The sequence below is a fragment of the Pipistrellus kuhlii genome, unplaced genomic scaffold (assembly GCF_014108245.1).
Source record: "Pipistrellus kuhlii isolate mPipKuh1 unplaced genomic scaffold, mPipKuh1.p scaffold_m20_p_3, whole genome shotgun sequence".
NCBI lineage: Eukaryota > Metazoa > Chordata > Mammalia > Chiroptera > Vespertilionidae > Pipistrellus > Pipistrellus kuhlii.
This window is the reverse complement of record NW_023425529.1, coordinates 129,562,359-129,574,870: the sequence shown is the minus strand read 5'-3', so window position 1 is coordinate 129,574,870 and position 12,512 is coordinate 129,562,359. Positions and strand designations below refer to the sequence as shown.

The 12,512-nt window shown below is 34.7% G+C and overlaps 1 protein-coding gene across 1 annotated transcript in view; it reads left to right on the top strand.

Annotated features, from left to right (window-relative positions):
* The window catches only part of DACH1 (dachshund family transcription factor 1), a 425,048-nt gene that overhangs the window by 275,287 nt on the left and 137,249 nt on the right, over positions 1-12,512 (top strand). The window lies entirely within an intron of this gene.

The window sequence follows — 12,512 nt, the reverse complement described above, 5'->3', positions numbered from 1 at the left end:
CATTGTGTGCCCTTAGATTGGTTGTATTCTCCCTTACAGTCTTCATTGGTCACATTACAGCTATAATAATTACACTAGATAATTTTTTTTAAAAATAAGATGAATAATGTTTAAATTTTACTTTATATTGGCCTAAAGGTGTTGATGTTGTTTAAAAATTTTCTCATTTTAAAACATCCTTTGTAGCCATTTTTCTTATTCTAATTCACATTGCCATACCAATCTAAAACAATACAACAATACGTTGTATCTAATCATTCTTGAGATAAAAAAGAGTGCTTATGTTTAACTCCCAAATTGGAGTTAAAATGTAGAAATAACATTATCCATATTACTGCTAATCTCCCTAAGTATTTTTCTTCATTGCCAGCAACTGAAATTTTAGTGGTCATTTTGACCTTGAAAATCTCCTGCCATGTCTGCTCATGAAAAACTGATGAAAAGGCTTTTGAATAGTACGTTTTCACTACATATAATAAAGGCTATGGAAAGAACGATTTGGTTTCAAATAAACAGTAGCTTTCAACAGGCCTGCCATCTGCATGTAATCTATGACTCTAATATAATATTATTTCAATGGTCCTTCAAATGTGCTGAGTTCTTTGTGATGTAGTCTCTAGATTTAAAGCTGCCTCTCTCCATAAAGTTCTTAAAGAGGATCTTGTAATTACTGGACACTATAATTTCTTATCATATTGCAAGTTGTACTAACAGCAGCATCTTTTCAAACTATGCTTAGTTGTGACTTTTTTGTGTGTGTGTCTGTTTAGGCTGTCTACTTACTGTAAGTAGTAGTTTTATTGTTAAGCTTTTAAAGCCAATCATAATGTTCTTTAATCATTCATTCAGTATTGGGAGCCCGAGATCTTTCAGGAGTTCATGCTGCTTATCTTATGAAAAAGATATAAATTATAAGTCAAGAGGCCTGAATATTATACAAGTGCATTGATACATTTTTGTGCTAAGTTTTTGTTATAGAAGTCATCTTACTTAATAATAGACTAATACTCAAATTCACCACCACTCTGCTACACCCACAAGCCATGCCCACCAGCCATACCCATCAGCCAATCAGAGTGAGTATGCAAATTAACCCAAGAAATATGGTGGTTAATTTGCATACCCGGAGGGAGGGAGGAGTGAATACTGAAGACAGCATAGAAGGGAGGGAAAGTGGAAAGCAAGGCAGCTGCAGCTGCTGGAGGAAAAGCATTAGCAGGGCGTGTGCAAGGCGCAGAGTCAGGAGGCAAGGGGCATGGGGGGTTGGGTGGTCAGGGCAGGGTATGCAGCTGTGGTGGCAGTGCATGTGGCTGAGGAGAAGGTGGAGGTGGTGGCCAAGGGTTCTGTGGGGCAGGTGGGATGGGCGGGGCCAGTTTCACCCCTCCTGTCCTGCCCTGCACATCCGAAGAGGTGGTGGGGCGGGAGAGGTGGTGGTGGCAGGAGGGAAGCCCACTGGAAGTCATGCAGGAATATTCCTGCAACAGGTGCCTAGTATAACAATATTTGTTTATGCCAGTTCAGTTTCCCAGCCTTCTTCTTTTTTTAAAAAAGCATTCAGCCTGGCCTACTTGGAACTTACTCTGTACCTTTCTGTTGAATTACAAATTTAAAAGAATTAGCTTTGTACATTTTATACCCTCTTCAAGTATGATGGCTTTATATCACACTTACATGTCAAAGATATCCAAATCTTCCTCAGTGGGTATCAGCTTTTCTCTCAAATATCAGTCCCACATTTCTAACTTTGTATTGTCAATCTTTGTATGACTATTCCTGGAACAGCTCATAATCAACAAGTCCAAAATCGAACTGATTTTATTTATCAGTAAATCTGATCTTCCTCAGACAAGTGATTTAAAGCTTGGATTGTGGATTCAGAATTCCAAGATAAAAATCCTTCTTTTTTACTTCCTTCCATGTAGTATTCCATTGTGTAAATGTACCATAGTTTTGTTTTGTTTTTAATCCACATATATGCTGTTGGGCACTTGGATTGTTTCCAAATCTTAGCTATTGGCTGCTATGAACATAGGGGTGCATATATTCTTTCTGATTGGTGTTTCAGGTTTCTTATGATATATTCCTAGAAGTGGGGTTAGTGGGTCAAGTAGAGATACATGTTTAATTTTTTTTTTTTGAGGAAACTTCATATTTTTTCACAGTGGCTGCACCAGTCTGCATTCCCACCAGCAGTGCACGAGGGTTCCCTTTTCTCCACATGCTCCCCAGCACTTGTTTGGTGATCTGTTGATGATAGCTGTTCTGACAGGTGTGAGGTGATACCTTATTGTTGTTCCATCTCTCAGATGATTAGTGACTTTGAGCATTTTATTTTATATCTCTTGGCCTTTTGTATGTCCACTTTGGAGAAGTGTTTATTTAGGTCCTTTGCCCATTTTTAAATTGGATTGTTTGCCTTCCTTTTGCTAAATTATATGAGTTCCTTATTCAGTTGGAAATTAACCCCTTATCAGATGTATCATTGGCACATTTTACTCCTTATCTCTGTTTCCAAATGATCACTAAGTTCTACCAAGTTTATTTCCAAAACATCAAACATATTTCATATTATCCTACTTCTCTATTTTCCATTCTATCTGATAAAATTGTGTGCACTTGTGTGCATATATGCTATATTGTTGCATCTTTCTTTCACACTATAAGCTCTTGAAGTACGAAGATTATCATGTTTGAGATGTACCACATGTGAATGTAAGGATCAGTCTGGGTTTGCAGCTCTCAGCTCAAGAGTGGACTGAGAGTCCTGATTTGTTAAGTGCTGTGGATGCCATGGGAGCAGAAGGCACCTAAGCCTGGCCACGTGATGCTTACATTAAGACCAGAAGTGCTGGGTCTTTCCCCTAACAGCAATGGGAAATAATTGCAGTCCTCTAAGCAGGAGAGAAACAGGGTAAGGTTTGTACTTCAAAGTAATGATATTTCTTGGCCCTGATTACAGCAGCAGATATAGAAACGGTGTGGAGATAGATTACATAGATAAAATCAACAGGACACAAAAAGGAATTGGACACTGCTGTCACACAGCGAGAGAAGAGATAAAGATGACTCCAAAGTTTCTGACTTCTATAGCTTGCTAGTGATGTCATTTGTTGAGGCTAACAAGGATTAGGGGGAAGATGATTTAACACTAGATCCATACATATGAGAAATACTAAGACAACTCCCGTGAGTATGTCATCCTACATGTGAGTATTTTGTGCTTTTCAGAAAATTCCGTAGAAATTTTGGATCAAGTGAGAAGATTTTTCAGTTTCAGCATAAATAATTTAAAACTAAAACATTGTCTAAAACAGTAGAAATTAAAACTGATTTCAGCTGACCATGAGCAACAATTACACGTGAACATAAACTTGTTAACATTATATATCAGGACATTTATCACTGTACTAACAATATAGAAAGTATATTAACTTGAGATTTTATTTAATGTAATTCTAAAACTATAGGGAAATGACATTATCCTTAGAGAGGAGAATTTCCAGTTCATTTGTTTGCCTAATGGAAAAATAATTTGATGAGCTAAAGTGGAAGAAGGTAGAAATTTATTGACATTGGCAATGAAAAAGGTTAAAAGATGCAGTTAAGTTAACATAGATGCATTATAACAAACTGATTTATTTAGAAGGATTTTATAAATATATTTTAGTTTGGAAACCTTAAATATGTTTCTAGTATTGGTATTTCTACCCTGTCCATAATAGCATTATACATTAGCTGTGGAAATTAACCAATCTATTGGAATGTCATCATTCCAACAGAATAGAAACATTTGGCTCTTGTTTACAATGATATTATAGTCCATATCAACAAAACACTCCAACATTTAGTCAAAACAAATTAGTCTGGCTACTATTTCTTTCTTTATACTGAGTCCGATGCAGCTGTTTCCCAGTCTAAGTCTGTCATTTGTTTTGCTATGTTTTGTTTTGAGGCTCTGTTTTACCTGGTTCACACTCTGAGCATGGTGCTAATGAGTTCAAAGCAAATAGCAACATCAAAAAGCCAAGTGTTTTCCAATATAATTATCTCCGTCTTCTCTACATAAAGTATTTTACCTTTTATCTTTACAGTGATGGTCCTTCTTATTTTAAGTTGCATCAAAACTGTCTGGGATTTCATATGACATAAAGAAAATGCATAAAGCATTGCATTCTGTATATATTAACTCCATCAAATAATATTTATGAGTTCAAAATCTAGGCCATTTAAAATGGAAGCCATTGTCTATCTTAAGGTTCCTAATGTTGTTTTGGTTTTCTGTGATTCTTCAAAGATTCTTAAGATAAATATTTTTAGTACTATCTACCTGCTCTTGAAGGATCCTTTATGTATTCCGTCTGACATTGGTGACTTGAACTTCAGCTCTGATTTAATAATTCGTTTCTTATTTTTTCTAGTTCAGCTGTCATTAGCCATGGTAAAGAATATTTAAGCAATTTGTTTTAAATAAGTAGTTCTTATTTCCAATATTTTGGTGTTATTTTGTGCAGCATGTTAATTTACATTATTCTCAACAACATGGTGGAGTATGCAAAGCAATAGAAGTATTCAACTTGGTGAAGGTATTTAACTACTATAATTGTGCAGATGAGTTCCAGACACTGATAGCTCTAGCACTATGGATAAAACAAAACATATCAAAATATCTTTATATTCACAGGTAAAATAAAAAAGACCCTTATATGACAAGAGTTTGAAATTCCTAATTAAATATTTAACACTCAGGTAACAGAGAGTACAGTTTAATTAATGATAGGTAGCCAAACAAATATGTCTAATTATTTTGGAGTAAACAGCATGTTTTCCTAAATGACTCATATTTATTGGAACTCATGACAAGCTTGTTCTTTCTCTCTAAGACAAAAATGAATCAATAACAGAATATAAGCTAAGTAGATTTGGATATATGACACCCATCCGGTTCTGTTTTACCCCAGAACTTCTAAATCAAACATGATATGTGTGCATATATAAATTTTAGACTCTGGAAATAGCTTAATACCTAGTTAGACTCTGGTAGCACCTAAACCAGTGGTCGGCAAATTGCGGCTCATGAACCACATGTGGCTCTTCGCCCTTGAGTTTTTAGCAAAGGCCAGCTTAGGAGTACCCTAATTAAGTTAATAACAATGTGCCTACCTATATAGTTTAAGTTTAAAAAATGTGGCTCTCACAAGAAATTTCACTCCTTGTACTGCTGATATTTGGCTCTGTTGACTAATGAGTTTGCCTACAACTAACCTAAACCAATTAGAAACCACTTGAGGGTTTTTGTGTGTGTGTGTGTGTGTGTGTGTGTGTGTGTGTGTGTGTGTGTTTTTCTTTTGCTAAAACAGAGCTCTTAAACTGGGATATTTAAAATTCTTCCCCTAATTAATTGAAGCTTTTAAACATAGCTTTTTCTCATTTTAAAATAAAGCAATTTGATAGAATTGAGCCGGAAGATTTCAGTGTTTATGTGTGCTACCTTGGATCCACCGAGCTTGGATTGTTCTCCAAAAACAGCTTTAAAGATTACATTACAGTAACTCATGAGAAGGCTTTCTCCTATTTATGCAAAGTACTGGTATTACTGCTGACATTTCATTAGGGTGAAGTTAATCCTCTAAAAGATAGTAACTTGTTTATTCCCTCCCAATGCTGAAATTACAGCTGAACATCTGTAGCACCTGTGACTAGTATTTACTTTTACTTAGTGGTCTTGTTTCCATTGTTAAAATGCCATTGACATCCTTCTAAGTGGTCTCCAATGGTGTGGAGTAAATGCCTGCTCTTGCCATCATTTTCATTGTAAACGCATCTTGACAATGTCAGGTTCCCGTCAGGGTCTATCAGCATCACTCACTAAGCAGTGGTGTGACCGTTAGTCCTTTGAGAGTTGCCTCCTTTATCAGGATCAGCCTGTGGGAAAATCTGAACAAATAAGTTGCATGTCAACATACCTATAAAGGATAATAATATTTAAACATACTTTTGCTATTCTAATGTATGGTTGTTTAAAGGACATTTATTTTTTACAGATCACTTAATTTTGTGTTTATTTTACATGCATCCCAGCAAAAAATCTTATAAAGTAATACTGTACTGGCTTCTCTTTTGAAATCTAAGCCTCATTATATACACTTAGGACTCAGTAATAAATATAATAACTCCGGCTAGGGTTTTAATTGATGCTACTCTTACAGACACCAAAGTTTTTTTTGTTTTGTTTTATTTTGTTTTTTCATTAAAGAGGAACAGTGTTAATATCCTTACCCAAAACATTTTTCATTTTTCTTTTGTACCTAAAAATTGTATTAAAAAAATAAAGTGATCTTTCATTCAATAATGATTATCTCCAAATTTAAACTCTTCTTAATTTTTTTATTCATGGTAATCTTTTGTCCTTGAAATTTTGTCTCATTAATTTGAAGTTTCAATTGATTTGTAAAATGACATTTCAACCGTTCTTTCCCTTTATTTCAGTTTATTTACAAGAACCAGTTACTAAAATTTTATTTGTAATACATCCATTTCTGTTGTTGGTTCTGTTAACTATGCTATGGTCCCACACAAGAACAAAAGGTACTAGGCACTCCTCATTTTAAAGAAATTAAAAAGTAAAATAGTATTGGTATTTGTGAATAGCAGTTTAATCAGCATTACTATCATATCACTCTATACTCCACAAATATCCTTCTACCATTTGGAAGGGGAAAGGTAGCAGGGAGAGAGGATTTAAAGAAATCATTATAGTGAAGAGATAGCACCTATTGGGGAGGGCTGTGGCTTAGTGATACCCCTTCTTATTAATTGATTTTTTATTGATTAAGGTATTACATATATGTCCATATCTCCCATTGCCCCCCACCCCACTCCTGTACATGCCCTCACCCTCTGTTGTCTCTGTCCATTGGTTATGCTTATATGTATGAATACAAGTCTTTGGTTGATCTCCCTCCTTACACCAACCCTTCCCTACTTTCCCTCTGAGGTTGAGCATCTGATTAATGCTTCTCTGTCTCTGAATCCCTTTTATGAGGGTCTTTTTCACCACCAAGTAAAGGGAAGGGAGTTCCAAGAGAATTCCTCAAGGATCACACATCTTCATCTCATTTCAAATTGAATTTCTGCTTTGATGTGAACTGATGCTTTGTGTTTTGTACATGTTTGAGCAGGGTGATCAGGAATGGAGAAAATGTATCAGTATAGGGAGAGTGGACATCATCAGGACAACCAGACCCACTCCACGAGAAGGCCTAGTGTCAAGGGACAATGGTAGTTTTGGAAGAACAAGAAGCTAAAGGGACTTGTACAGTTAGGCGGTTCCCTTGGAAAGCCTCCCTAAGGACCAGGCATTTCTTAATAGAAGATACTTAGCATTTAGACATGTCAAAGGCCCTTAAGCACAGCCATAGGAGTGACTGTACAGGGAAGACTTGAGCAGGTACCGATTGGATAGGAGACTTTATGTCACTACCCGGTAGAAGCAATGGAGGAGGAGGACAGATGCAGAGCTAGGCTGTAGTGCTGGCCAGTGTTGATGGGATGGTGAGGCAGAGATAAATGTTAACTAGAATGCTCAAAATCTGCTCAAGGTTATTAAGAGGCAGAAAAGGGAACGTGACAGAGCAAGTTTAAAGGTGATAATTGGAGGGAAATTAATACAAATTTATATTTGTAACTCATCAGTTCTGACTGTTCAGTATCTGGTTACCCTTAGAGCAGCGAAAGCAATACTGTCTTTACATCCTGTCCCACCATAAAATAAGCATCATAAAATACACCAAAAGACATGACTTGGAGGTAAGCCAAGGAAAATGCTCTGAGATAATAATAATTAAAAAAAAAACACAGAAATAGTATGTTAGGTTTTTTGTTTTCTCAGAACCTTTAACCATGTTTTAATGTTGGAGTTCTGTGGGTTTAAGGGAGAGAGAATTCTCTCCCATACATTGTTCTTATAGCTTGAATTTAGTTAAACAAAATTTAAGATCACCTTGTTAATCATTGAGGAACACACATCTGTTTACATGAAATGAAAACTAAGCCCATGAAATCACTTTTGGAAATAAGTCCCATATATTTGAACATGTGCTTATTGATAGTTCTTTTTATTTTTCTTTATTAAGGTATTACCTATAGCTCTTTTTCTCCTTATTGCCCCCTCCCCTCCCAGCACATGCCCTAATCCCCCTTTGTCTGTGACCATTGCTTATGCTTACAAGCCTTTTTTGGTTAATTTCTAACCCTCTTTCTCCCTCCCCTGACTTCCCTCTTAGGTTTGATGGTCTGTTTAATGATTCTCTGTCTCTGTCATTTTTGTTCATCAGTTTATGTTGTTTATTATATACCACAAATGATTGAGATCATGTGATATTTATATTTCTCCAACTGGCTTATTTCACTTAGCATAATGCTCTCCAGGTCCATCCATGCTGTTAGGGATGGTAAGAGTTCCTTCATTTTTACAGCAGCCTAATATTCCATTGTGTAGACGTACCACAGTTTTCTAATCCACTCATCTGCTGATGGGCACTTAGGCTGTTTCCAAATCTTAGCTATTATGAATTGTGCTGCTATGATGTCAGTGTAATTAGGCAGGGTAATGAATTTTTTTCAGATAATGTAAATGCACAATTGGGACTTTTTAGCTAGAGATCAAATTGGTAGTGGGTCTAATTACAATTTTCTCTCTTACATTCATATACCTACTTACATCTGGTTGCTGCAAGATACTACATGTGTTAATATCATCCCACCAAAAATCATGCTACAGCATTAGTAGCTGCCCTCATGGTGCTGCTGCTTAGAATCATTAATTTCATCATATAGAAGCTGGCTGTCATGTTCTGCTATCAGCAGTGTGCATCTGCCTACATCTGTTTAAGCAGGTGCCCAGCTAAGACCGTTCCAGTGCTCCTCCACATTTGTTTGTAGAACCAAATATAGGATATCTGTTAGTGCCCTCCCCTCAACATTAAAAGCTGATTATAGATTTAAAAAATCAGAGAAGGGGATGCAGTCTCTGAATCTTTTCATGAGCTGATAACCATTTTCTTGGGCTCAAACCATTATATACTTTTATTATATTTTATGAGTTTTTAAAATTATTATTACATGCTCCAATACCCTGTTATAGTACATACTAAGGCTATCTCAACTTTGTCTTTTTATTCCACTATGAAGTAAAAAAACCAGCATGATTTTCTAAGAATCAAAGATAAGAAATTAGTTACTTTCTGTTTCTGAAATGTTTCTTGTATATTGAATCTTCTATCTCTTGCAAGTTTTCATGTGATCATAATAGTAAACCTTAATCTTAAAGGTATATATATATATATCCTATATCTTTGTATGTAGGCATAATAGCTTATGTCACTAAATATATTGCCTTAAACCGAAGCAGTTGAAGTTATACATTTAATAACTGTGGGCATGTCTTGTTCTGAAGTGGCCTACTTTTAATTCTTATTTATTCATGCTAATAGAGGAGATGGGTGTTATAAATAATGCAGAAATCACTTACAGCTGACTTAGTTACATATTGCATATTTTTCATCAGACTTAGTTTCTTAATTGTTTGCTCTATTTATTACCTAAATGAGCTAACATCATGTGTATTTAACAAATGATGATTGGTATAGATGTCTAGCAGCATTTTATGTAGTGGGAAAATTCCATCTAGTATTATGAACTTGCTATGGAAAATTTATATATAGATGATTAATATGTATCCTTACACAAGGGCCTGATGTCCTACAATGCAAAATAGATGTGACAACAGATAGTATTTTGCCTAAACCCTGTTTTCCAGATGATTTAATCAGAATTTTAGCTTGATGTTTTACACCTTGATAATGTTAATAAGTAGATTTACATTGCTTTTCTATTGATATATGAGTGAAATTAAAATATATTTGAAAAAATGACTTTTCCCACTTATCAACTGGCAATCAGAATTCAAATAAAAAAAGAAATTAGTTCAAGTAAACAGAAAAACAGTAGATAATAGTTTTAAACAGTACTTAAACTGAATCTAAAATAATAGATATGAATATCATTCTCTACTCCATATATTAATTATCCTCAAATAAGCAATCTATTATAAAATATAATCCTTGCATTGTTGGATATTTTAATGAAATATAACATTAGAGAAGATTAACTATTGTATTAATCATATATTTTCAATGCAGTTCTCATTTTAAAATATCACCTATTGCAGTATTGTTTCTATATCCAAATAGTGAGTATGTCCCATTTCTTGTATTAATTGATAACATAAAAAGTAAACATCATTTCTTCATGCAATGAAAAAAATTTGCATATGCTTTCATAATGGCAATATAATGTGGAAATGTTTAAACTGTTTTGTCACTGAATATTCTCCTGCCATCATATATTTGAAAAATTCACATATTTATAGTTTTTGCACTTTGACTAGGACCTTAATATAATTATCAAATAAGTCATGAGTAGAGAAATAAGGTTCATAAATTTGTGAACATAAAAGTAAATATTTACATCACAGACTAAGAGTAAACTGGAAAAAAAATTTATGAGTCATTTTCATAAGAAGCTTTATTTATTTATTTTAAAAATATATTTTATTGATTTTTTACAGAGAGGAGGAAAGAGGGATAGAGAGCTTGAAACATCGATGAGAGAGAAACATCAACCAGCTGCCTCTTGCACACCCTCCACCGGGGATGTGCCTGCAACCAATGTACATGCCCTTGACTGGAATCGAACCTGGGACCCTTCAGTCCGCAGACCAATGCTCTACCTCTGAGCCAAACCAGCTTTTGCTCATAAGAAGCTTTAAACTTATTTTTATGCCAAAAGCTGCCATGGTTTCTTATAAAATAATAGAGATAATAACGAAATACATTTAATTGATTCTTTTCATTGTTTAATAAAATTGCTTTGTTTGATTGCTGAAGAACTTGAATTGAGTTTTCATTACCCACTTCTGAACAATTTACTCTAAGATCCAGACAGTATTGAGCTAATGAGTTTGAATTTATATTGAATCTTAACTGTCTTCATGAAGTAAATGGAAAAAAATCATGGCAGTAACTAAGTATTCTTCATTAAAAACTGTGTCGTAGAGATTTTACAATGAAGCTTTTAATAGAGCTAAAGCATTTCAATTGGAGCTGTACCAACTTTGCAGTTTCTAAGCATATTACATAAAAATATGGTATCTTTTTTTTAAGAAAGGAAATCTCATAAGCTGACAGGGATATTACAAAACATTTTTAATTTGGTAGTTCATATATTCGACAGACTCAGTTAAACAATAAATTAGTGTTAAGATAATTTAATTTGGTGACATCAAAATTTAAATGATGTGGCCACTACTACTGAAATGCGAGCCCTTGACTGTAGTGTTTTGACTTTGGCACTGATATTAACACAGTAATAAACTTTTATTTCTCTGAAGTTGAAAACAAATGATGTGTCTGTTAATTCACATATATTTAATTTATTACTTTGACATTATTTTCTTTAGTAAAACAATCTTTTGAGTTCTCTCCACTATGTCTAACAGGGTGGGCATTTAATGGTTCCATGTTTAGCATTTGCGTTGGAATTAAGTGTGGAACTTTAACTCTGTATGGAAACTAGGATATTGTTTACAAGGATACCTTTGCATTCTATAACTATCAGTGTGCTTCATTTCAAGGAAGTAACAAATTCTTTAGGCATACAATAGAGCTCATTTTATATTAAGATGGTTAATTGAACAGGATTATTCTCTGCAAATAACCTAACTGCTGTAGAATTTTTTTTTTAATTGAGAAATTATCTAAGAACTAGAAAAACAGGAAGAAAACAGGGTGCAGGGGTAATTAGCTTATTTCCTAAGAAATAATTTAACCAATCTCCAAAATGGAATATTCTTTTTAAGACTTCATTTCAAGTGAGTCATTAGAAGATTTGGAATAATATTGTATCCAAAGAATGTATAATATGTTCATTCCCCACGAGCAGAAATGATGGTTCTCTGGGTAAGGAAACACTGTTCTCTTCCCCACGCCTGGGATCTCAGGCTTCTGTCACCCACCCCTGCATGCCAAGGACGCATGGCTTTCCGGTTGGCCATCCTCTCCACCAACTTCAACAAGGCCACCTTCTGCCAACTGGTATGATGGCATTTTTAGCACTAAAAATGGTAGTTGCAAAGAAAATAAAATATATAGGACATAATAGAAACATACTACATTAGAAAACTAACTGTAATCAGTTAAAGGAAGCCCTAGTATTTTAAGCAAGAATTAGGCTGGTCAGAAGAATAATTTGGCAAAGAAGTGGCCATTTGTACTGCACAGATGAAGAGTGGTGATGTGATAAAACATGACAGCAAACTAGTTAGCTGTAAGCCTAATTTCCCTGAGTGACAAGTGGGTTTTTTTTACATACAAAGAGGACCGATATTTCTCGTTTGACTGTCATTATTAGGACATTATTGAATGGTTCAATCTTCAACGATGTATGTTTTTAAC